Source organism: Ambystoma mexicanum, chromosome 10, assembly GCF_040938575.1.
Source record: "Ambystoma mexicanum isolate Mex_15411 chromosome 10, UKY_AmexF1_1, whole genome shotgun sequence".
Lineage (NCBI taxonomy): Eukaryota > Metazoa > Chordata > Amphibia > Caudata > Ambystomatidae > Ambystoma > Ambystoma mexicanum.
Window position 1 is genome coordinate 485,718,752 of NC_090932.1, and position 21,678 is coordinate 485,740,429.

General features: G+C 40.8%; 2 long non-coding RNA genes across 2 annotated transcripts; both read left to right on the forward strand.

The window, feature by feature from the left end:
• Nucleotides 1-9,246: 9,246 nt before the first annotated feature.
• Nucleotides 9,247-10,414, forward strand: LOC138493186 (uncharacterized). The gene is made up of 2 exons (XR_011276299.1): nucleotides 9,247-9,588; nucleotides 9,968-10,414. It is a non-coding gene; the product is annotated as an uncharacterized lncRNA (long non-coding RNA).
• A 3,008-nt stretch (nucleotides 10,415-13,422) lies between these two features.
• Nucleotides 13,423-15,412, forward strand: LOC138491511 (uncharacterized). Its single transcript, XR_011276026.1, has 2 exons — nucleotides 13,423-14,586; nucleotides 14,966-15,412. It is a non-coding gene; the product is annotated as an uncharacterized lncRNA (long non-coding RNA).
• The last annotated feature ends 6,266 nt before the right edge of the window (nucleotides 15,413-21,678 follow it).

The following is a 21,678-nucleotide window of genomic DNA, read 5'->3' on the forward strand; positions in this document are numbered from 1 at the left end:
TCCAACAACATAACTTGAATGAGAGCATTATAATCCAGAGTACACCCATTTCAAGCTATACTACGCCTTCAAACAAAATCAGCCAAATTACCTCCATCTGAGTTACTAAAGGGCATCCATGGCAAATTAATATTTATGCTGTTAGATCTTAAAGAAAATGTAGAAACTCTAGGAGTACCAATCTTTGATTGTACTATTTAATGGTGTACCAGCACAAGACAACATCATTTGTCAACAAATAGTTAACTTAAACAAAGTTCGACAAGGCCTCACATATCTAAAAGAAAACAATGAATATTACAACAATATAAACATAGAGGAAAACCTAAGAGAAACCACCCAAATAATTCAAGATTCAACAGTGACTGGCCAATTTCAATGTGTAGATCAAATTACTGCAGCCAACATTTTAGACCAGTACACAATTCACCCACTACACTCCAAAGACACCATTGAAGATGCATTAGAAGCATATCAAATGTGTCAAACCAAAGGATCCCCAATGAGCATATGAGAAAAAGGTGTAGAAACATGTTCCTTTCTTCTACTCTTTCCTAAAGGAAAAGGAGGAAGATATGATACACAAATTAGTGCATCTAAATATCGCTCTTCATGAATGCATTCTGAAGACCCCAGATTCAGACAAAGCATAGAATAAATGTTCCAGCTCCTATTCGAAATTGAACTAGCAACTCTTATGCTATGGAGTTACACACACATTAAAAACAGGCTCTAATTGTTTAAACATGTCCTCTACACAACTGCATTAAAAAAGACAAAGATGAAGTTTTGCTGTCAAGTATCACAAATCTCTTGTCAAACAGGTGTGGTACAAAATAATACTGGTTCTGACATCACACTGATGTACATTGTATGCTAATGAACCTAGCCCACCCACATGGTTTGTTACTTTAAAATGTGAAGAGTATGCATGGGATGACCTGCATGACTACTTATGCACCACCAACCAAAATAAAGATGAAAAAGATATAAAACACCAGGCAAACAGTGTTATCACTTCATTGCCATGCTGCTCTTCATCTGAAATAAAACAACCCCTCCTTTGGGAGTAGTACAACACTTATTTTGGAGAAAAGAATATCAATCCAGCGGAGCACTACGCATCCACATGCTTTTGTGCATAATAAATGCTTCCAAATTTGGCCATGACAGTCATACCACTGTTTTACAGTTTATTGAAAAATACTTTACCTGTGACATCCCTTCATAAAGCAGGGCTGGTGACCTACGTAGACACATTTTATGCTTCCAAGACATAAGTGTGGCACATACTGCTGACGTATATATAAAAACAAAGGTACATACTATACCAAATGTCTCTTTGGATTCCCTAGACAAGTTTGCAAAAAGGGACAAGTGAATAGCTTGATGTCTTCTGTTAGACACAGTGTGAAAGGCAAATCACTTATAAACACATATATTAAAAGGGATGAAGCATCCAAGTACATCAATGATTACCATGCAATCAATGTCCTCTTGTGGAATGCAAACATAGACATACAATGCATTGCAGTCAATTCCACTTCTGTTGCAAGGTATGTCATAGCCTGTCTCACCAAAGCTGGGAAAACAGAGCTAAAATACCTCTGGGATGACATATCATTTTACAAAACACTGTCACAAAAATTGTACAGCTTCTGTATCAAAATGCTTTCCAAAGAGAATGTGGATGCTATTAAGCCACAGACTGTTTAACAGGCACATCATTGTATGGCAAATCTAGAAACAAAGTCTGGATAAGCCTTGGTCCTGCTGCATCCAGAAAAAGAGTGCTGAAATCACACCAAGACATATAAACAATAGCCAAAAATGATCCCAACAGCCAGGACATTTTTAAAAAACTATTTAATTGACCCATACTACCCAAAGAGAGTACTGCTTTGGAAAACATGTGCTTGTACAACATAGCCCAAAACTACTCCTACAAAAACAATGTTACACCACATGAAACAATTGGCAAATATTCAGTCTCAACTTATGAAGGATGCCTAGTAAAACTTACAAAATGCAGCCTAATTAATCATATAAAGGTATCATTTAAATCTCTACAACATAGAGAATTGTATTACATGGCCCTACTGCAACTTTTTAAACCCTGGAGAAAAGAAGAAACATTATTAGGTGACTATGGCTGCATTCAAAGCAATTGAAAGCAGTAGAACAAATGTCAATTTTGAACAATACAAAGAAATGTTGGACAATGAAGACAACAAGAGGAAGTAATTGAAGCTCATCTAGATAAAGATTTTCCTGACGGCAGTCAACCTTTCCTCACAGGAAGCCAAGAACCAGTTCGAGAACCACTCATTATAAATGAAGCAGAAATATCCATGCCTGAGGGAGAAATAAAATGTACAAATCACCATTTATCTAGAAGTCACTGAAGAAACTGAACATGGTTTTAAACATGAAACTAAAACTTGCACCTGCAAATATTATAAACCTCTCCCCCTGTATGTAAGTGGTGAAGCTGATTCTGGTAAGATGTTTTTAATTAAAATATTCAGCACATTTCTACAAATCATAACAAACAACAACCTTTTTGCTGCTGTAACAGCCCTCACAGGTTTAGCTGGTTACAACATAGGAGGTGTATTTTTACACTGACTACTGATCTTTCCAGTAGAACACCAAAAAAAATTGAATACTAACAATTATAAGCAGAACCTGCTACTGAAGTAAGCAGAATTCTGAAAGAAATGAAAGTAATACATGACGTTAGCATGGTTTACAAACTCACGTTGGCTTTAATTCACCTTAGAATGCAAGAAGTCTTACAAACCCACTACGAAGAACTGTTTGGAGGAAAACACGTTATTCTTTTTGGAGAACTCCTACAGTTAACACCAGTAAAAGGTCAATCTATTTTCAAAACATTAGAACACAAACAATGCAGCAACACACTTGGCATAATTGGAAATGTATATCTCTGGCAACATATGCCGTACAGATAACTAACTCAAAACATGCATCAGTCTGCAGACCTCACCTATGCTAACATTTTAAAAGCTTTAGAACTACTCCTGATGTCATGGAACAGTTAACTAAACAAAATATAAAATGCATGTCCTTAATGCCATCCCTTGTAAGCTGTAGTCAATTTAACGAGACAATGTTAAAAAAGGAAATGCAACCCATACTACATATCAGCTCCACAGACTAACTAGAACTGCACAGCATGACACTCTCTATGTGCCAACAAGCAAATGCGGGACTGAATAGCTTAGAAAAATGTATCTCCAAGACACCTGGATTGAAGATCATTTTAACTTTGTGACTAAACTGCAGAGTAATTCTAAAACGTAACCTTGACATAGAACAAGGTTTAACCAAAGGAGCAATTAGTGCAGTTGTTAGTTTCCAAACATATCCACATGACAACAACATTCAGTTTGTCAACATCCACTTTGACAAATTGTGGAAGTTAGCAAAATCGGAGGGACAATTGAATGTTTTGTTCTTTTCAAAGACATGTACGTACATAGAGAAAAAATATCTCTGTCTCTTGCATATGCTGTCACTATTCACAAATAACAAGGTCCTACACTAGATCATGCATAGATTGACATTGGCAGCACAGTCTCTAAAGAAGGTATTAGTTATGTAGCACTTTCACATCTCTGTACAGTCAATGGTATAGTCTGAGTAAACACTGATGCACACAAAGTCAATGCTGATATTCATTGCAATCCTAGAATACAACAGTCTATGTGCAGTCTATGTGCATTGTACACCCCCATCTAAATATGTACCCTGTACCTCCTCAAAAAAGAAAACCTTTACAAATAAAAATAATACAAACACAATGCATAACAAATCTCTCAACAATACCACTAAAGTACAAACTGCTTCTCCATCAAATAATGCAACCACAAAACTGTCTACTGCAAACACAATTAAACATCCATCAGAAGAGAAAAAGTCAAATATCTCTTCTCCAAAAAATCTGCAGACTCATTCAACAATGCAGAGACACGAGGGCGCTAGAGTGCCGACCAAAATGGCACCTCCCCTGTGAGCTCCCAAGATGCTCCAAATTAATCCTGTGTAATCGCCATCCCCCTGATGGTTGAGCAACCCATTCTGTAACCAGAAGGGCTAAGAGGAACGGGTGCACACCTCGAAGCTGAAAATCGCAGCGGTGAGCCACTCCAAAACCTGGGATCCCTCCTGAGCACCGGACTACATTAAGGCCCTGCAGACCTCTGTTCCAAGTGCGACCAGCCAGGAGACAAGACCGGTGGGACACTGCGCCTCCACAAGGAAAAGCAGCATCGCCACCATGTTACCCACGCACCTCAATAAACCACTGGGTGGGGGCAGCGGAGTGGGCGCAGTTGGCGCCCCGGAGCGGCGGCGGGGCACTTGGGGACACTGCAGCCACAGCCACCCAACGGAGGCCCTGAGGGGGTTGGGGGCTGGGCGGCTGCGCCAACAACAACGTGACCCAGGAAAAGCAGGACCAACTGGCACCAGTCCGAAGAACCCAGAGACTTCTAATCCACGGGGCGCCAGAGTGCGTGCTGCCCGGGAGAGACGCAAAAACCAGACGCCCGGTGGGAACTCTCCTGAACAAGGGCAGTGCTCGGTCCCACCTGCGCTTCTGTTCCGTGGCCAACCCGGGGCCAAAATCATCGCCGGCTGGGTGCCTCCTGCCTCTGACTTCTGGCAGTGACCACCCCCCCTGCCCAGCCCGTGGGAACCCTGAATGGGCCCCAGATGGGGAGAAGGTGCGGGTGGCCAGAGAGTGCTCCCGCGGTAGCCCGGGTCTGATGCGGGCCGACTGCCCCCCCGACACAAGCCCTGATAAATAGTGGCGGAGGTGAACACCCTGGTAAACACATACCAGCTCACGGATACGCGTCCAATAGAAGGATCCCCAGAAGAGAGCAGATGGCACCAGACTGTGCCTCTTACAGGCCAATCTCCTTAATCAATCTGGATAATAAAATACTAGCAAAAATCCTAACAGCCATATTACTCCCACTCATGCCGGGCCTAGCATTGGGAGACCAAGCAGGCTTTGTTCCCGGGTGAAACACGACGTTTGGCATCAGAAGACTGTTTGGCGTAATGGAGGCACTGGACCCCTCACAACAAGCAATTGCTGTACTACTCAACGCGGAGAAGTCATTCGACTCTGTCGAGCGGCCCTATCTCTTTGCAGTCCTGAAACAAATGGGACTGGGGAACTACTTTATTAAACTGATCTCTCTTTTATACAACCAGCCGCGATCGTCCATCATCCTGGGTAACACGTAGTCCAAGCCCATAGACCTGCAGTGGGGAACCAGACAGGGCTGCCCGCTCTCCGCCCTAATATTCGCTTTAATCATGGAAGCCCTGGCATCAGGACTTCGATCCCGTCAGCTACAAAGAGGCCTCACTCTCGGTCCACACAAACTAATAATCTACCTCTACGCGGACGATGTGGTCCTTTTCATTTTAGATCCGATCACTAAATTAAACCCAATCATGCACAAAGTTATCAAATTCGGCAATGTGTCAGGCCCGAAGATTAATCAAACAAAGTCAATAATATTCCCCTTAACACCACTCTAAAATTCACAGACAATTAGGGGCTTGCATGGGAAGACACTCATGTGCATTACCTAGGGATCATAGTGTCCCGCAATCATCAAGACATGTTCAAGGACAATGACGAGAAGGTACTGAGATCCCTCCAAGTGCAGATTGACAGATGGAAAAAGCTTCCGCTAATGCTATGGGGCAGGACCTTGCTGGCCAAGATGGTGATTCTCCCCAAACTGCTATATCTGTTTGCTAACATACCGTTACTACTACCACAGACCTTCCAGAAGAAAATCAGGAGACTGATTCTCGAACTAATATGGGCTGGTAAACCAGCAAGGGTAGCATACACGACACTTATACTGCCAACACAACAAGGCGGCCTGGCGCTGCCGGACTTGGAGAGATATTACTGGGCGGCCCTGGCACAGTACCTAAGCCACTGGTACATAATCCATTTCATCAGACCGCACGTACAAGTGGAACGGGTCCTGGCATCTCCCAACTTACTAAGGCCAGTGATCCTAGGCCGACTTTTAGTGCCCCCAACCACGATTAATGTAGTTCTCACCACATATGCAATTTGGAAGAAACTAGCACAGAAATATGGTGTTTGCATCAGGTTTTCCCTCCTGTTACCGATTAAGTTCATACCGGGAATCCCGCTCACTGCAGACGAGTCATTGATATCACCCCAGGCAGGCAAGGAAAAGGGAAGCAAGACATCCCTTGACACATTTGTGTACTTTAGACTACGCTACACCCTGCAAGCAGTCTTTCCAACCTTCCCACAACAACCTCCTACCTGGCAGCTGTTGCACAATACTATCCAAGCCCAAGGTGAAGGTAAACTGATCTCAATGCTACACAAATCCCTGCTGACAGACACAGCACCCCGAAATACCTGCACAAAGACAATATGGGAAACGTCACTTTCAACAAGATTCTCAGACGACGACTGGCCGTAAATCCTCCGACAAACTCAGAAAGTAGCACTAAACACACGTTTCGAACAGATTCACTTCAATTTCCTTCATCAGACTTACTACACACCATCCAAAAAAAGCAGACAACGGCACGACTTGGAGGCCTCCTGCAAAAGATGTGGCGCACCAGAAGCAAACTTTCTTCACTTGGCATGGGCCTGCCCCGCTTTGCCACGCTTCTGGTCACAGGTCCTGCAGACAACAGCAGCAATCATCGGAGAAGACCTTGCACCTGTCCCTGCCGTAGCCCTTCTTGGACTGATGAGGCACCTCTCCCCGGGGATTGTTGTTATTGTTATTTTGCATTTATATAGCACCTTATATACCATTGGTATGGTCTGAAGGCGCTGGTAGGTTGAACGCCCTTGGAAACCGAAGTTCAGATCAGTAGAGAAAGTAGAGAGAGTCAAAAGGTGCGTGTGAGCACCAGGTATGTGTGCAGCTCGTGCGGTATCCGTGTAATGGCTGCTTTCTAGCGGTAGGTGTGATGGTTGAGAGGTCAGGAGTATGCGTTCGTTCTGGCAGGATTTATCCAGACCGGATGTGGCTGCGTTAGGCCTGAGGAGAACACCTGGCTGGGGGTGTGTAACCAGGAGTGATTACTTAGAATGATGTGGAGTGAGCGGTGAATGTTGGTATGGGAACAGTTATACTGAATGGTGTCATAGTATCTCTGTGTTCTAGTTGAGTGGTGATGTAAGGAGAGAGTAAGCGTGGTGGTGAGATATGATGGGTTATATGCCCTTTCAGACATTCTCTGTATTCTGAACCATACTATATACGTCATACAAATTCTATGTGTTCCAGTCCGTTCCATGCACTCCTATCCACTCCATGCACCCCACTCTGCTCCGTACATTCCGTTCCGCTCCACGCATTCATGCATTCCGGCTTGCCCTGTGCGTTCGAGTCCTCTGCGCGCGCTCCAGTTCGCCGTGTGTACTCCAGTCACGGTGGGTTATGTGCTCTTTCAAGCATTCTCTGCATTCCAAACCATACTATATACGTCACGCAATTCTATGCGCTCAGTCCGTTCCATGCCCTCCTATCCACTCTTGTCTGCCCCCCGCGTGCATTATCGTCTGCCCCAAGCATGCATTCTTGTCTGCCTTACGCATGCACTCCTGTCTGTCTTATGCATGCACACCTGCCTACCTCACGTATGCGCTCCTGTCTGCTCCACGCATGTGAACCTGGCTGGCCCATGTTCTACGCATTCGCCAGCTATATGTATTCATCCATTCTACGCACTCATCAGTATTTGATGCAATCTCTGCTTGTTCGTTCTACGTACTCAGTCGCTCTACGCAACACGTCCGTTCACTCTGGGTGCTTGTTTGCTCCAGGCACTCGTTCGCTCTGGCATTCATCCACTTTATGCCCTCACATGTACTAAGCATTCACCTGTTTTACTCACTCACCCCCTCTATGCACTCACCCCCTCTATGCACTCACCTCTAGCAGGTACTTTATTGATACCGGCACGCAGGCGAGTGGCCCTAACATGGGACAGGTAACCCGCACCCACCCTGGCAAACTGGTCAAAGGACATCACATACTGTCAAGATGTAGAAACAGAATACATTAGAACACTACCCTTGCATGCACGCCCCCTTGATATTTGGGGACCATATATCCTTTATTTTCTTTCTTTTTCAGATGACAATACCTCTCCAACCCAGTCTCAAGGCTTGTCTTGAATGATCTAGGTAGACATTTCAACCACGGCCGGATCTTACTGCGAGTGAACGCATGACAGCATTATATCCTTTGCTTGTACTGCTACGAGGTGGGGGGGATCTTGGGGATGAAAATGTTGTTACATCCACTTGGATGTTGTAATGTTGTTACCTGTTGAAAACCTAAAAATAAAGTTTAAAAAAAAACAATGCAGAGACACTGCTCTCTGGTCCCTTTAAATCCAGCAACAGAACTGGAGTAAATTGCTATTCAAATGTAACAATCACTCTTCTCTTCCAATTGCCACCAATTGTTGACAATATTTACTGAAAAGGCTCAGACCAGTTGTGTTTGCAAATGCTCGTCCTTCACAGAAATGCCAGAAATAATCATGACAGCACTTACAGTGTCTCAGGTATAAGGCAGGAATTGCTGGAATGGTCAAATTTACCATAAACATACAGGAAGATCCTCAAGAATTCCTAATGAACTTATTACAAGTCCTGGAAACCAAAAACATCCCTATAAATAAAATACATGGAAACTTACATGCACTCTCTGCAACCATGTTTCTCAAGAGCACTTCCCTAATGAACGGTCTGTATATGTATCCATACCAAATTGTGAATCCATTCAATTTCACCAGCTTCTGCAGAATGGAATGGAAATCATGGCATATTATGCTCTTTTTGTAATTCATACAATCGTTCCAGAATACAAATAAACTCATATAGCCAATATGTCATACAAATGCTTATAAGGTACAATGCAGATGGTAGAAAAAAAAAAAAAAAACTGTATGCTCACGACATTTACATAAAGCCACGTATCTCTTGGCAAAAAAACCTTCACAACAGTAGGGATAATGTACCACACTGGTGCCACAAACATTTCAGGGCACTATACTGCTTATGTAAAAGAAAATAACTGGTTGGTTTGAATTTAACGGAAAGACATCCAAAGGAAACAATTCAGAGTAATTCTCTAAATAGTAAGCTTTTCAGCAAGCCGTATTTGTTTAGTCACAATTGTGGTATTAATTCATCAATTTATTTTCAATTGGAAGTAATTCACTTTGGGTGTAGCCAATAATATAATTGTAAGAACAACCGGTCTCTCACATACTCAAACTCTTGTGTTGTGTTTAGGCCCATATAACATCAGGTGCAGCCAACCCTGGATCCGGGGAGTCACCTTCAAATTTATGACCGCTGGTTGAACGAGCGTTTGGACATTCTCGAGAAGAACGTTGGCGTCCATACACTTCGCTATCTGCAGGAACTTCTACGGAGAAGCTATTGTTTAATATAAGTGAACACAGCGTACAATTTAAGGAAGAGACGCACAGCCTTCCATTGCATGAATGAAGGTTAGTTAATATTCTTTAGGTTTATCTTAAGTATGTGACTCTCGTGTCCTGTCCGTGGGCCGCTGTAGTGGAGGATCGACATATTGACCTTGTGATATTTATGTGTACATTTGTATATCTGTAGCATTGATTCTGTCTATGGCCTGGCTCTTATCTGCCTCTCGGAGACACCAATACAAGAGGGTAGCACTACTTTCTGCCAGACACCTCAGGTCCATCCTGGAACTTTTCCCGGGTTGGTAGCAGGCTCTTGTATATTATTACCTATTGTTCCACTATAGATATTTTTATTATGGATGTTATATGTTTTTTGTCCAAGTACAAGGGCTTCACACATTGATATGTATTATCTTTGATTTTCTTTCTTTCTTGATGTTAGAATATACTTTTGTTACTCCTGATGAAGACGTCACTACACTAAAGTATATACGTCGAAACCGGTCGAGTTTGGACTAAGATGAGGTCGTGGTTAGAAAACTCTGGGACCCATCTTAATTGCCTAGGCCACTGATGTCATCTGCTGTGGCCCGTCAAATTGATTTCATGTTCTTTCTATAAATCTTTCAGATGAATTAATTATGATGAATTTTCTTATAGATTTTATGTCGTACATTGATTGGTGTTTAGTATGAATGGTTTGTCTAAATGGATGGATGAGGTTGTATGCTTGGATGATTGAATAAGATGATTTTTATTATATAGATGTGTCTTTTTTAATAAAAGTTGTTTCCTGCTATGTAAATTGTTATTACAAGTGCAGATTTAATCATGATTTGTTTGATATATTAAATTAGTATCAGGTTTAATAAAATCCTTGATACCGTTATTTTTGAATTGTTTCCTTTGGATGTCTTTCCGCTATCTAAATCTTAATTAATACTCCAATCCAAAGTGTGGGGTTTCCTGTGTCTTTCAGAGAATACATATTTCCAGCCCTTGGCTGTACAGGTTATATATATACTTTTTAACACTGTAATGTTTTTTCCTATTTAGGATAATTTAACTTTTTTCACATTTATTGCACTGGGTGTGTCAATTTGGTGTACTCCGGACTGGTGGTATTTTCCAGGCCATGGCAGAAACAGATACCATCTCCTTCACGGAGGCACAAATAACAGAACTTATTCAAGGTCCATCATTTTTTGAAAATTTACAATTACCAACATCAAATCAAGGCGCCACGGGAGATGCTCTTCTGAATTTAAAGAAGAAGCAATTCCGCACAGAAATGCACGGTCATATACTTAAGGAATATTTGAGATCTAGTATTATTCCACAAGGCCTGCAGGTTAAAATTATCCCATGTCTTTTCCTGGATGACAACGATTATAAAGTGGCTTTTAGTCAAGTTGCTACCAAATGTAGCCGTGATTTGTTAGTATTAACCATAACCACGGCCCAAAGAGTCAGTGGGAAGATACAAGAAACGCTGTCGGAACAAGAAAAATCTTTTTTGACCAACACTTTGATTGTGGAATCTAAACAAAAGCTTGAACAGATAGAAAAATCTTTTCAGGAATTTAAGAAGCTTACTATTGAAAAAAAGACCAATAAACTTAAAAAGGACATTTCATTATTTAAGAAAGAATTGGTGTATCCCTATCTAGCGGAAGATTTTAACCCTCAGACGGTTTGGAAAACTAACACTAATTGGATTATGGGACCCAATAATACAAATAAAAAAAGATGGGTGACATTTTCAGACACTTCCTCTAGTAATTCAGGTAATGAGGAATTGAACAATCATGCCTCGGGCAATCACCCTTTTCGAGCAAGGGGCGGCCGAAGAGGCCGCAGAAACATCCCCCAAGGTCAAATGACACACAATATGCCGATGCAGAACGCCACGGGACAAGGGATGATGCACCGGGACTTTCAGACCCGGAATCGAGCATACAGGTGGTAAATGAAACAATGCCAATTTTTAATTTATCCTCCCGTATATTAACACCTGCGGAAACATCAATTCTTAAATGTGGTCTATCTTTTGTTCCGACTCAAAATCCAAGTGCAATGTCTATCATGAGTGAAGTAAAAGGTTTTTTGCGTAAATTAAGGCTAAAGCTTTTCTTTTCGAATAATGTGACCTCTAGGGAATCCAACATCTCAGGCTTCTCTAAACCTTCCACCTTTACCCCCAACTCTAATGATTTGCCTCCAGAGGTCTTGATCTTTGAAAAATTAGTTCTCAAAGAAATAGAGAAAGTTATTGGCCATCCAAGAAATCGACAAGGACCCAATCTGACGCTTTCTGAGTTCGAGGCTATCGAGAGATTAGCCTCGGACCAATCAATAGTTATTAAGGCTGCAGATAAGGGTGGTGGGATAGTTGTTTGGGATGCTGATCGTTATGATCAAGAAGCTCTGAGACTTCTACACATTCCTGGGCACTATTCCAAATTGGTGAAAGATCCATCAGAAATGATTAAGCTAAAGGTACTCAAACTCACTGAAGAAGGAAACCAATCGGGTTTCCTTTCCACTAAAGAGGCTGAATTTATCAACCTGTCGGAAGATCGCATACCTTTATTTTACATTATGCCTAAAATACATAAAGATACTGAGAACCCCCCAGGACGACCTATAGTCTCGGGTTGTGGTTCACTACTGGAACCCCTTTCGAAATACATTGATTTCTTTATTAAACCACTGGCGATGGCCACGCCCACATTTCTTCTTGACTCGAGAGACGTCATCAACCTCGTTGAAACAAAAGCATTTGATCCCAGTACTCAAATTCTAGTAACGCTTGATATTGAAGCGCTCTATACAAATATCCCTCAGGATAGAGCGGTGGAGAGCCTGCGCATAATGCTAGATCGGCGCATACAACCACATTTGGTTCCCACAGAATTCCTATGTAAAGCAGCAGAGCTAGTCCTTAAGAACAGTTTTTTTAAATTCAAGGAGGAATTCTTTTTGCAATGTAAAGGGACAGCGATGGGGTGCACTTTTGCACCAAATCTTGCCATTATTTTCATGGCACTCTTGGAGGAAGAAAAAATCCTGTCAGCATTTAACCCATTTAGGGGCCAAATCAAGGTGTACCGTCGATACATCGACGATATACTTATGATTTGGGAAGGCTCATCAACATCATTGACTTTATTTGTTCAATGGCTTAATGCGGTAGACTTAGATATTCATTTCACTTTTGAATATTCAGTATCTAGAATTCCTTTCTTGGATTTGTCTATTTTTTTCAAAGAAGGGTATCTCTGCACAGAATTACATAGAAAACCCACAGAGAGAAATACCACGTTGAAATATGAGAGCCAACATCCAGCCAGTTTACTTTGTAACTTACCATATGGGATGTTCTTACGGCTACGCCGTAACTGCACAGATATCGCAGATTTTGTCAAACATGCAGCAATTTTGGAAAAAAGACTATTGGAACGGGGATATCCAAAGAAACTTATAAAAAAATCCGAAAAGAGAGCTCGATATATCAACAGAGACCTCTTATTGACACCCAAGCGAGACATTGAAAAGAAAGATGAATTAGTATGTGTCTCAACTTTTTGTCAACACAGTAATGCTATTAGAGGGATCATCTTAAAAAACTGGCGAATTCTTAATACATCAGGAACATCTATACCCAGACCTCTATTTGCTTTCAAAAAAAGTAAAAATTTGAAGCAAAAGATTACTCGTGCCAGTAGAACTTTTCCTAAAGTGCATACAATCCGCGATACCAATTCTAACCCAGTGGTGGGACACTATCCCTGCACTTCATGTGTTGCTTGTAAGTTTTCCAAAAAAACTACGTCATTTGATTCACAGACCAGAAAGTGGACCCTTTGTACCTTTACCACTTGTAAAAGTAAGAATGTCATTTATGCCATTCGTTGCCCATGCCAGTTGTTTTATGTAGGCAAAACAACCAGAGAAGTGAGTACCCGTATTAACGAACATCGTTCAAAGATCAGAACTCGAAACCTCAATGCCCCAATGGTAATCCATTTTGTCGAGATGGGCCATACGGCTGATCAGATGGAATGGTTTTGCATAGAAAAAGTATATGCACAAAACCAACCCCAACTATTAAAAAATTTAGATTACAAGGAACAAATGTGGATATTTAATCTAAAAACATTAACATTGGGCCTTAATACCATGGAACCATGGAATTCGAGTAACTAAATACTACCTGTCATAACATTTTATATATGTCGGGTAGTACACTGGTATACTGCCTAATCACGTGCGTCTTTCATCTGAGAGGGTACGGCCATTTAGAACGTAGGCCAGTTCAGTTTGTGGTCACGTGGTTAATTACGTGATCACATGATGTTTTTCACGCATATATCAATACCCTTGAAACGGTGATACTGTGTTGCACGCCACTTTCAATCGGACCCAGCTGGGATACGGGTGACTAGCTACTGTGAGAACTGGCGAGTTCTTTCGCTTAAGGTAAACATTCTGTCGTGTGGGGGCCTTTCGAATCACGGCGGTTTTCCAAATCGCTTCTTGCCTTTATTGTTTAGAGAAGGGAGCCCTACATCCTTGGCTTTCCGTTAAACCCCATCCGAGTCAAGTAATCTGGAGTCGGAAATATTGAGCAATTTTCAAATGCAACCCCTCCCCCCCTACCTTTTTGAAATTCTCTAAATAGTAAGCTTTTCAGCAAGCCGTATTTGTTTAGTCACAATTGTGGTATTAATTCATCAATTTATTTTCAATTGGAAGTAATTCACTTTGGGTGTAGCCAATAATATAATTGTAAGAACAACCGGTCTCTCACATACTCAAACTCTTGTGTTGTGTTTAGGCCCATATAACATCAGGTGCAGCCAACCCTGGATCCGGGGAGTCACCTTCAAATTTATGACCGCTGGTTGAACGAGCGTTTGGACATTCTCGAGAAGAACGTTGGCGTCCATACACTTCGCTATCTGCAGGAACTTCTACGGAGAAGCTATTGTTTAATATAAGTGAACACAGCGTACAATTTAAGGAAGAGACGCACAGCCTTCCATTGCATGAATGAAGGTTAGTTAATATTCTTTAGGTTTATCTTAAGTATGTGACTCTCGTGTCCTGTCCGTGGGCCGCTGTAGTGGAGGATCGACATATTGACCTTGTGATATTTATGTGTACATTTGTATATCTGTAGCATTGATTCTGTCTATGGCCTGGCTCTTATCTGCCTCTCGGAGACACCAATACAAGAGGGTAGCACTACTTTCTGCCAGACACCTCAGGTCCATCCTGGAACTTTTCCCGGGTTGGTAGCAGGCTCTTGTATATTATTACCTATTGTTCCACTATAGATATTTTTATTATGGATGTTATATGTTTTTTGTCCAAGTACAAGGGCTTCACACATTGATATGTATTATCTTTGATTTTCTTTCTTTCTTGATGTTAGAATATACTTTTGTTACTCCTGATGAAGACGTCACTACACTAAAGTATATACGTCGAAACCGGTCGAGTTTGGACTAAGATGAGGTCGTGGTTAGAAAACTCTGGGACCCATCTTAATTGCCTAGGCCACTGATGTCATCTGCTGTGGCCCGTCAAATTGATTTCATGTTCTTTCTATAAATCTTTCAGATGAATTAATTATGATGAATTTTCTTATAGATTTTATGTCGTACATTGATTGGTGTTTAGTATGAATGGTTTGTCTAAATGGATGGATGAGGTTGTATGCTTGGATGATTGAATAAGATGATTTTTATTATATAGATGTGTCTTTTTTAATAAAAGTTGTTTCCTGCTATGTAAATTGTTATTACAAGTGCAGATTTAATCATGATTTGTTTGATATATTAAATTAGTATCAGGTTTAATAAAATCCTTGATACCGTTATTTTTGAATTGTTTCCTTTGGATGTCTTTCCGCTATCTAAATCTTAATTAATACTCCAATCCAAAGTGTGGGGTTTCCTGTGTCTTTCAGAGAATACATGGTTTGAATTTAACAACACCTCTGTTAATCCAAAAAAATTACCAGCAAACCTAACAAATGCCTACTTAATATTCCTTCAACCCAAATGCACCCACTAAACTGTGGCTCAATTACCAGTTAGAATAGACCAAGAGGTATCTAACTACATCCATTATATAACAATAGTATTTTTCAAAGTCAATCTAGTTAGTATACATCAACAGGTATCTAACTACTTCAAAAATACCCTTCATTACAATACTCTTCAAATACACAATCACAATTATTAGTACTGCAAAACGTCTTCTGAAGACTAATGTAGTTAAAATACACCAACAGGTATCTAACTACTTTAAACATGTTCTTAATAACAACACACTTCTAACAAACATACTATCACCAAACCAACACCTAATCAAACTTGCACCCTACACATCAGTAATTCTAGATTAGGCTCTAGATTTGCCTGTATCACACAGCAATCTCTCAATCGCACTACCCTACTCAAATCTCCATATGTTTAGGACCTCGTACCACAGCGCCACCTCTGCAGAGTTTCACACCACCACTCACGAGCACTCACCCACAAGCATGCACCTCTCCACTAAAGATTTTGCCATTAAGGGCGCCCTTATCAATGCCATTTCCCTTACCGACCACGCACTAGATATTCTGGATTTCATATCTACCCAAGACCTAGACTTTATTGCTATTACAGAGACCTGGCTGCATGCCGCATCAGGACTCCTCCTCTCACTTGCCATCCCTAATGATTACATCATCATTAGTTGTGACCGTATCGCCAACCCTCCAATAGCGGCGGTGTCGCCTTCATCCACAAAAAATCCATAGGCATGAGAATCATACCTAATCAACAAATCCCAACAGCAGAACTCCTGTCCGTCAAGCTTCCTATCTCACATAATCAAACTGCCACCTTGCATCTCATCTACAGGCCACCAGGGCCCGTCTCCACCTTTGCAGACGACATCACATCTATACTAGCAGATAAAACTAAGATCAACTCGCAAATCATTCTATTAGGGGACATTAACCTCGGCCTACTAGATCCAAATAACTCTAAAGCCCTAGAAATTGATAACTCACTCACCAACTCAGGCTTCACCCATCGCATCCTTGAACCTACCCATGAAAAGGGAAGAACTCTCGATTAGCTAGCCGATCTAAACTGCACTCTCACTTCAGTAGTAAACTCACCTTGCGCCTGATCCGATCACCACACTATTACCTTCAACATCTCAACCAATTACCAACTCTCCAGTCAAAATATCGCACCTACAACCTGTACTAGAAACATAAGAGACATAACCAGAGATAACCTTCTCCCTCACATCCTACCCTCTCTTAACAATGTATTGCTATCCTGTTCAGACCCTAGAGTCCTAGACGATAGCGATAACGACACCATGCTCAAAGCAATGGATGCCATTGCCCCTGTCAAATCCAGGAAAGCCAAACTATGTGATCATCTCAACTAGTGGTTAACACCACATTTGAGGGCTGTACGCAAAGAAAAAAGAAACTCTGAAGCCCGCTGGAAAAGTCACGCTTCCAATGCCAACAAGAACAGCCTTCTAATGGTGTCACTTAACTATAAAGAGGCAATTCTCTCAGCTAAGAAGGAGACTTACAACAAACTCATCTTGCAAGCCAAATCTAATACGAAAGAGCTTTTTAAGATTCTTAAAGAACTTGAAGCTCCTTCCACACCACCTGACACTTGCAGCAAAGACAGCAGATGGTGCTCAAACATACAAAAAGTGCTCCTAGATAAAATCTCAACACTCCAGGACAAAATTAATGTAAAAAAAAGCAGTCTCCAGTCAAACTCTTAGCTCAACTCCCTCCTTGACAAAACTAATCATACTTCACTAACCCATGAACCATTCAGCTTCTCACCCCTAACTATCTCAGAGGTAGAGAACATCATCAGCAATCTCAAACCTTTTAATTGCCCGGGCGACATTTGCCCAGCTCCCATCATAAAGGAGGCATCCTATGAACTAGCTCCCTTCATTACAGCGCTAATAAACACGTCATTCAGCATGGGCACTGTGCCAGATAATCTGAAGGATGCTTGGGTCATCCCCCTCCTCAAAAAACCATCTCTAGACCCAAACATACCCACTAATTACAGGCCTATCACAACTGTGCTGTTCCTGCTTGAAATCCTAGACCGTGCAGCATACTTATAGATCCAGGACTACTTGGAACATAATAATCTCCTAGGCCTTAGATAATCAGCTTCCGTCCCAAGCATGGAACGGAAACAGCTCTGTTAGACCTAGAAACCCAAATCGGGGACCTGAAAGATAACAGCAAGATTGCCCTCCTTTTGTTACTGGACTTATTCGCCACTTTCAACCCGGTGAACCATCAAATCCTTTTTCGACATCTTGAAGTGGCAGCCCACTTCTCAGACAAAGCCACTACCTTTATTAGATCATTCTTGGCCAATCGATCCATGAGGGTCTTCTCCCCCTCTGCCTCTGCTGTACCCTCTCCAGTCCTGTGTGGTGTCACCCAAGGATCCTGTGCTTCACCCATGCTTTATAATGTGTTCACAAAACCGCTGTTTGATATTCTTGACTATTTGGGTGTCACCTACACCAATTATGCAGATGACACCCAGATACTCATCCCTATCTCGGGCGACCACTCGGCTGACACCAAAGCCTTAGACAATGTGAATCTGGTCATCCAGGCTTGGGTGGCCCAACACGAGCTCTGTCTTAATGACAATAAGACAGAGCTCCTCATCTTGGCCTCCCCCAACCGATTTAGCAGATTAGATCATTTATTTAAATCTATTGTTATTGACTGCAACATTATCAATGTTACGAATGCCACCAAAACCTTAGGTATTTACCTTGACTCGGCCCTATCTCTTTTTAGACAAACTGATGCTGTGATCTCAGCATCTGCATACACATGCAAACTTATCACTGCCTGCCACCCCTTCATTTCCACAGCAAACTGCATTATCCTTGCTAGAACTTTAATTAGGTCAAAGTTAAACTATTGCAATGTCCTTTATCTTGGGACCAATCACTGAAACGTTAGCAAGCTTCAGGTCACCCAAAATAACGCCATCAGGGCTGCCTTGAACATCCCTAGGAACCAACATATATTAGACACCCAACTTAACCTGCGCTGGCTCTCTGTTTCCCAAAGAGTCACACTCAAATCTCTGGCCCTCACTCATAAATGTCTGACTGACAAGGCATCTCCCTACCCAGCCATCCGGTTCTCTCTGCAAACCTCAAGCCAGCCACAAAGAGCAGCCCAAACTCACTGCCTATCTATACACAGATTTAAACTACAGAAATCTGGAGGGGCCAGCTTCCTGGTCCTTGCCTCCAAACTTTGGAACTCTTTGCCTAACTTACTCAGACAAGAACCCTCCTTCTATGCCTTTAAGAGCGAAGCCAACGCATGGCTCATGGCCCAAGATTCACACAATATATCACTGCTTCTTCAATAATCCTAGGATTTACCCCATTCACTGCAATTGCCTTTGCCTGCTTGTAAATATTATAAATGTATTGTATATTTGCTTGTAAATATCTGAATATAATTACCATGTCTATTAACTGTGTATGTATGATTGTTATGTAACCTAAGATATGTGCCCAGATGCCAATGGGCCAGGTGTGCTATATAAATAAATAAATACATATACAAATACAAATACATACACTTACATAATTGTAATAGTTTTATTTTTATTCTGTATGGATTTTTTCCCAATGACTCAATGATTATTTAATGTCAATACAACAACAGTGCATCATAAACTAATGTTGTACCAAACATAGTACATAGAATGTACTGTTTATGAGGGTAACAAAAGTACATGTATATGTAAAATTGTATGCAATTAAGGCTCTGAAACTATGCTTCTTACAAGTTATACTGTTTTTTCCCCACAGAAAATGAACCAGAAATTCCGGCTTCATAACTGTTTGCAACTAAGTAACCATACCAAGTATTAACAAATACATATTCCATAAGCATTATCTTTCATTGTACTACAATCATAAATCCATATACAGTTCAATTATATTATTCCACCATATTACAAACACTTTATAATCCCACTACATTACCTATAATTATTATACATATATGACTAATATGGTGGTTGTGGCCACATCCCCACAATATAAATAAACCATATAACAAGTACTTACAATACACCCACAAATAACAAAACTCACCCTAAGCCCCCTGCAATCAAAAATGATGTCCGTGGACATCAATATTGACTGTGTACTGGCCAGCATCTACAGACCCCTATTTCACCTACAAAAAAAGCTCCATATCCTCTTTAGTCCACTCTAATACCCTTTCCAAGCTCTCTTTCAGCCATCGAATAACATCAAATGTGTTTTTCAAGCTGCTCATTCAAGGTGCTGTCCGTGGACTACTGCGGTGTCCGCGGAGATCGCGGCACCCAAGCCAACTTTTTTCACCTGGAAAAACAGCTCCATATCATCTTTATTCCATCCCCCACCATTTCCACAATCATTAATACCATATTGAGTTCAATTATATCATTCCACCATATTACAAACACGTTATACTCCCACTACATTACCTATAATTACTTAACACCTAGGACATCATTGATGACATCACATATGCAATTAATGTCGATGAAAAGTTCTTGCAAGGGGTTGTGTTTACAGTGTTGGTAACAAGATGTCAGGGGTGATCAGAACCTATCATGGAGTACTTAATGTATTAAAGAAGGTTCTCATCTAAACAACATATTATATTGGAGTGTTGTTGTAAATACAGGAACCTAATTATACATACACATAAGCAATGGCTGCAGCATGCATTATAGAATTTTAATATGTTTAATATGGTAATTTTGGCTAGTAAAATTATAAATGCTACCTTATCAGAATTTTGAGTAATGTTAAACATGGAATAAATATCTAATAATTCAAAACTCACTAAATTCTTGTGCTAGTACAAACAATACATATGAAGACCCACAATGCATACAAATTAGAAGCACATACAGGATAAACTACAGTAAGAAAGAAAGAAGCAACATCAACAGAAAATATCAATAACATTAAAGCTCATCATCATGTATACAAATTAATTGTGTGTTTGTGGTCTGCTTATTGCCTCATATATATGCACCATGAGCTGAGACCAACCTTCAGGAAATTATTTGAAGAACATACAAGAAGGTTAACATCTAGATATATAGCACCTTTTCTATCTTCATATTTTGACTGTCAGTGAACAAAACCGCCTGGCTTACATATGTCAGTAAACAAAAACAAGAGGCCCAGATATGTGATGTCATCAGTGATGTCATCAATGACATTTGTGAGGTCATCTTTGATGTCCTGGGTGTTAGTCTTAGCAGTGCACAGTGGTGGCACAAGTTATGGTTGTGTAGCTTAATATAACTGTCAAATTTTTGGGGATTTCAATTTGTTAGTGCAACTTAACCAAAACATCCCTTTAACAAAGTTTTTTAATTGTACATTGTAAGCGACTTCAATTCAACACTACAGCTAAGTCAATGCCTAGTCTGGGATGCTGATGGAAGCCCTTACTGATATATTTTTTATGTCCAGTTTGTTTACTCTGGATGACAACCCTTATATAACACCCGTCTCTTAGAATCCCCCTGACCCCAATGAGCCAAGAAGTAGGTTTGTTTTGCAAATTAAAAGGTTTATTTGAAAATTAAATAATATATATCTATCACACTTTTATAGTAAATTAATATTTGATATCACACTTGAGAATATGATGTTGATCAACAATGGATAATTTTATAGTGGTACACTCTTTTTAATGGCTTAGAAGTTGATATAGAGAAGATAAAGTAGCTGAGAATGCTTTTATGGCTTCAAGGACAATGCAATGATGAATGAAAATGCAGTACAGAAAATAAACTTGATATGATTTCAACCAAAACAATGCAATCACTTTTCCCCCTGGTAGCAATTCACCCCCCCCCCCTTATGCAATGTAAAGAGATGGAAGAAAAGCACACAGTTCTCAGGAATGCAATCAAATATAATTCAGTTCCCCCCTAGCAAGCTTAGAGCAACAGGGATGATTTTAAACACAGGCAAAGTACTTTAAAGGTGGTATGAAAAAAAGTGAAAAATATGCTAAAATGATTTTAA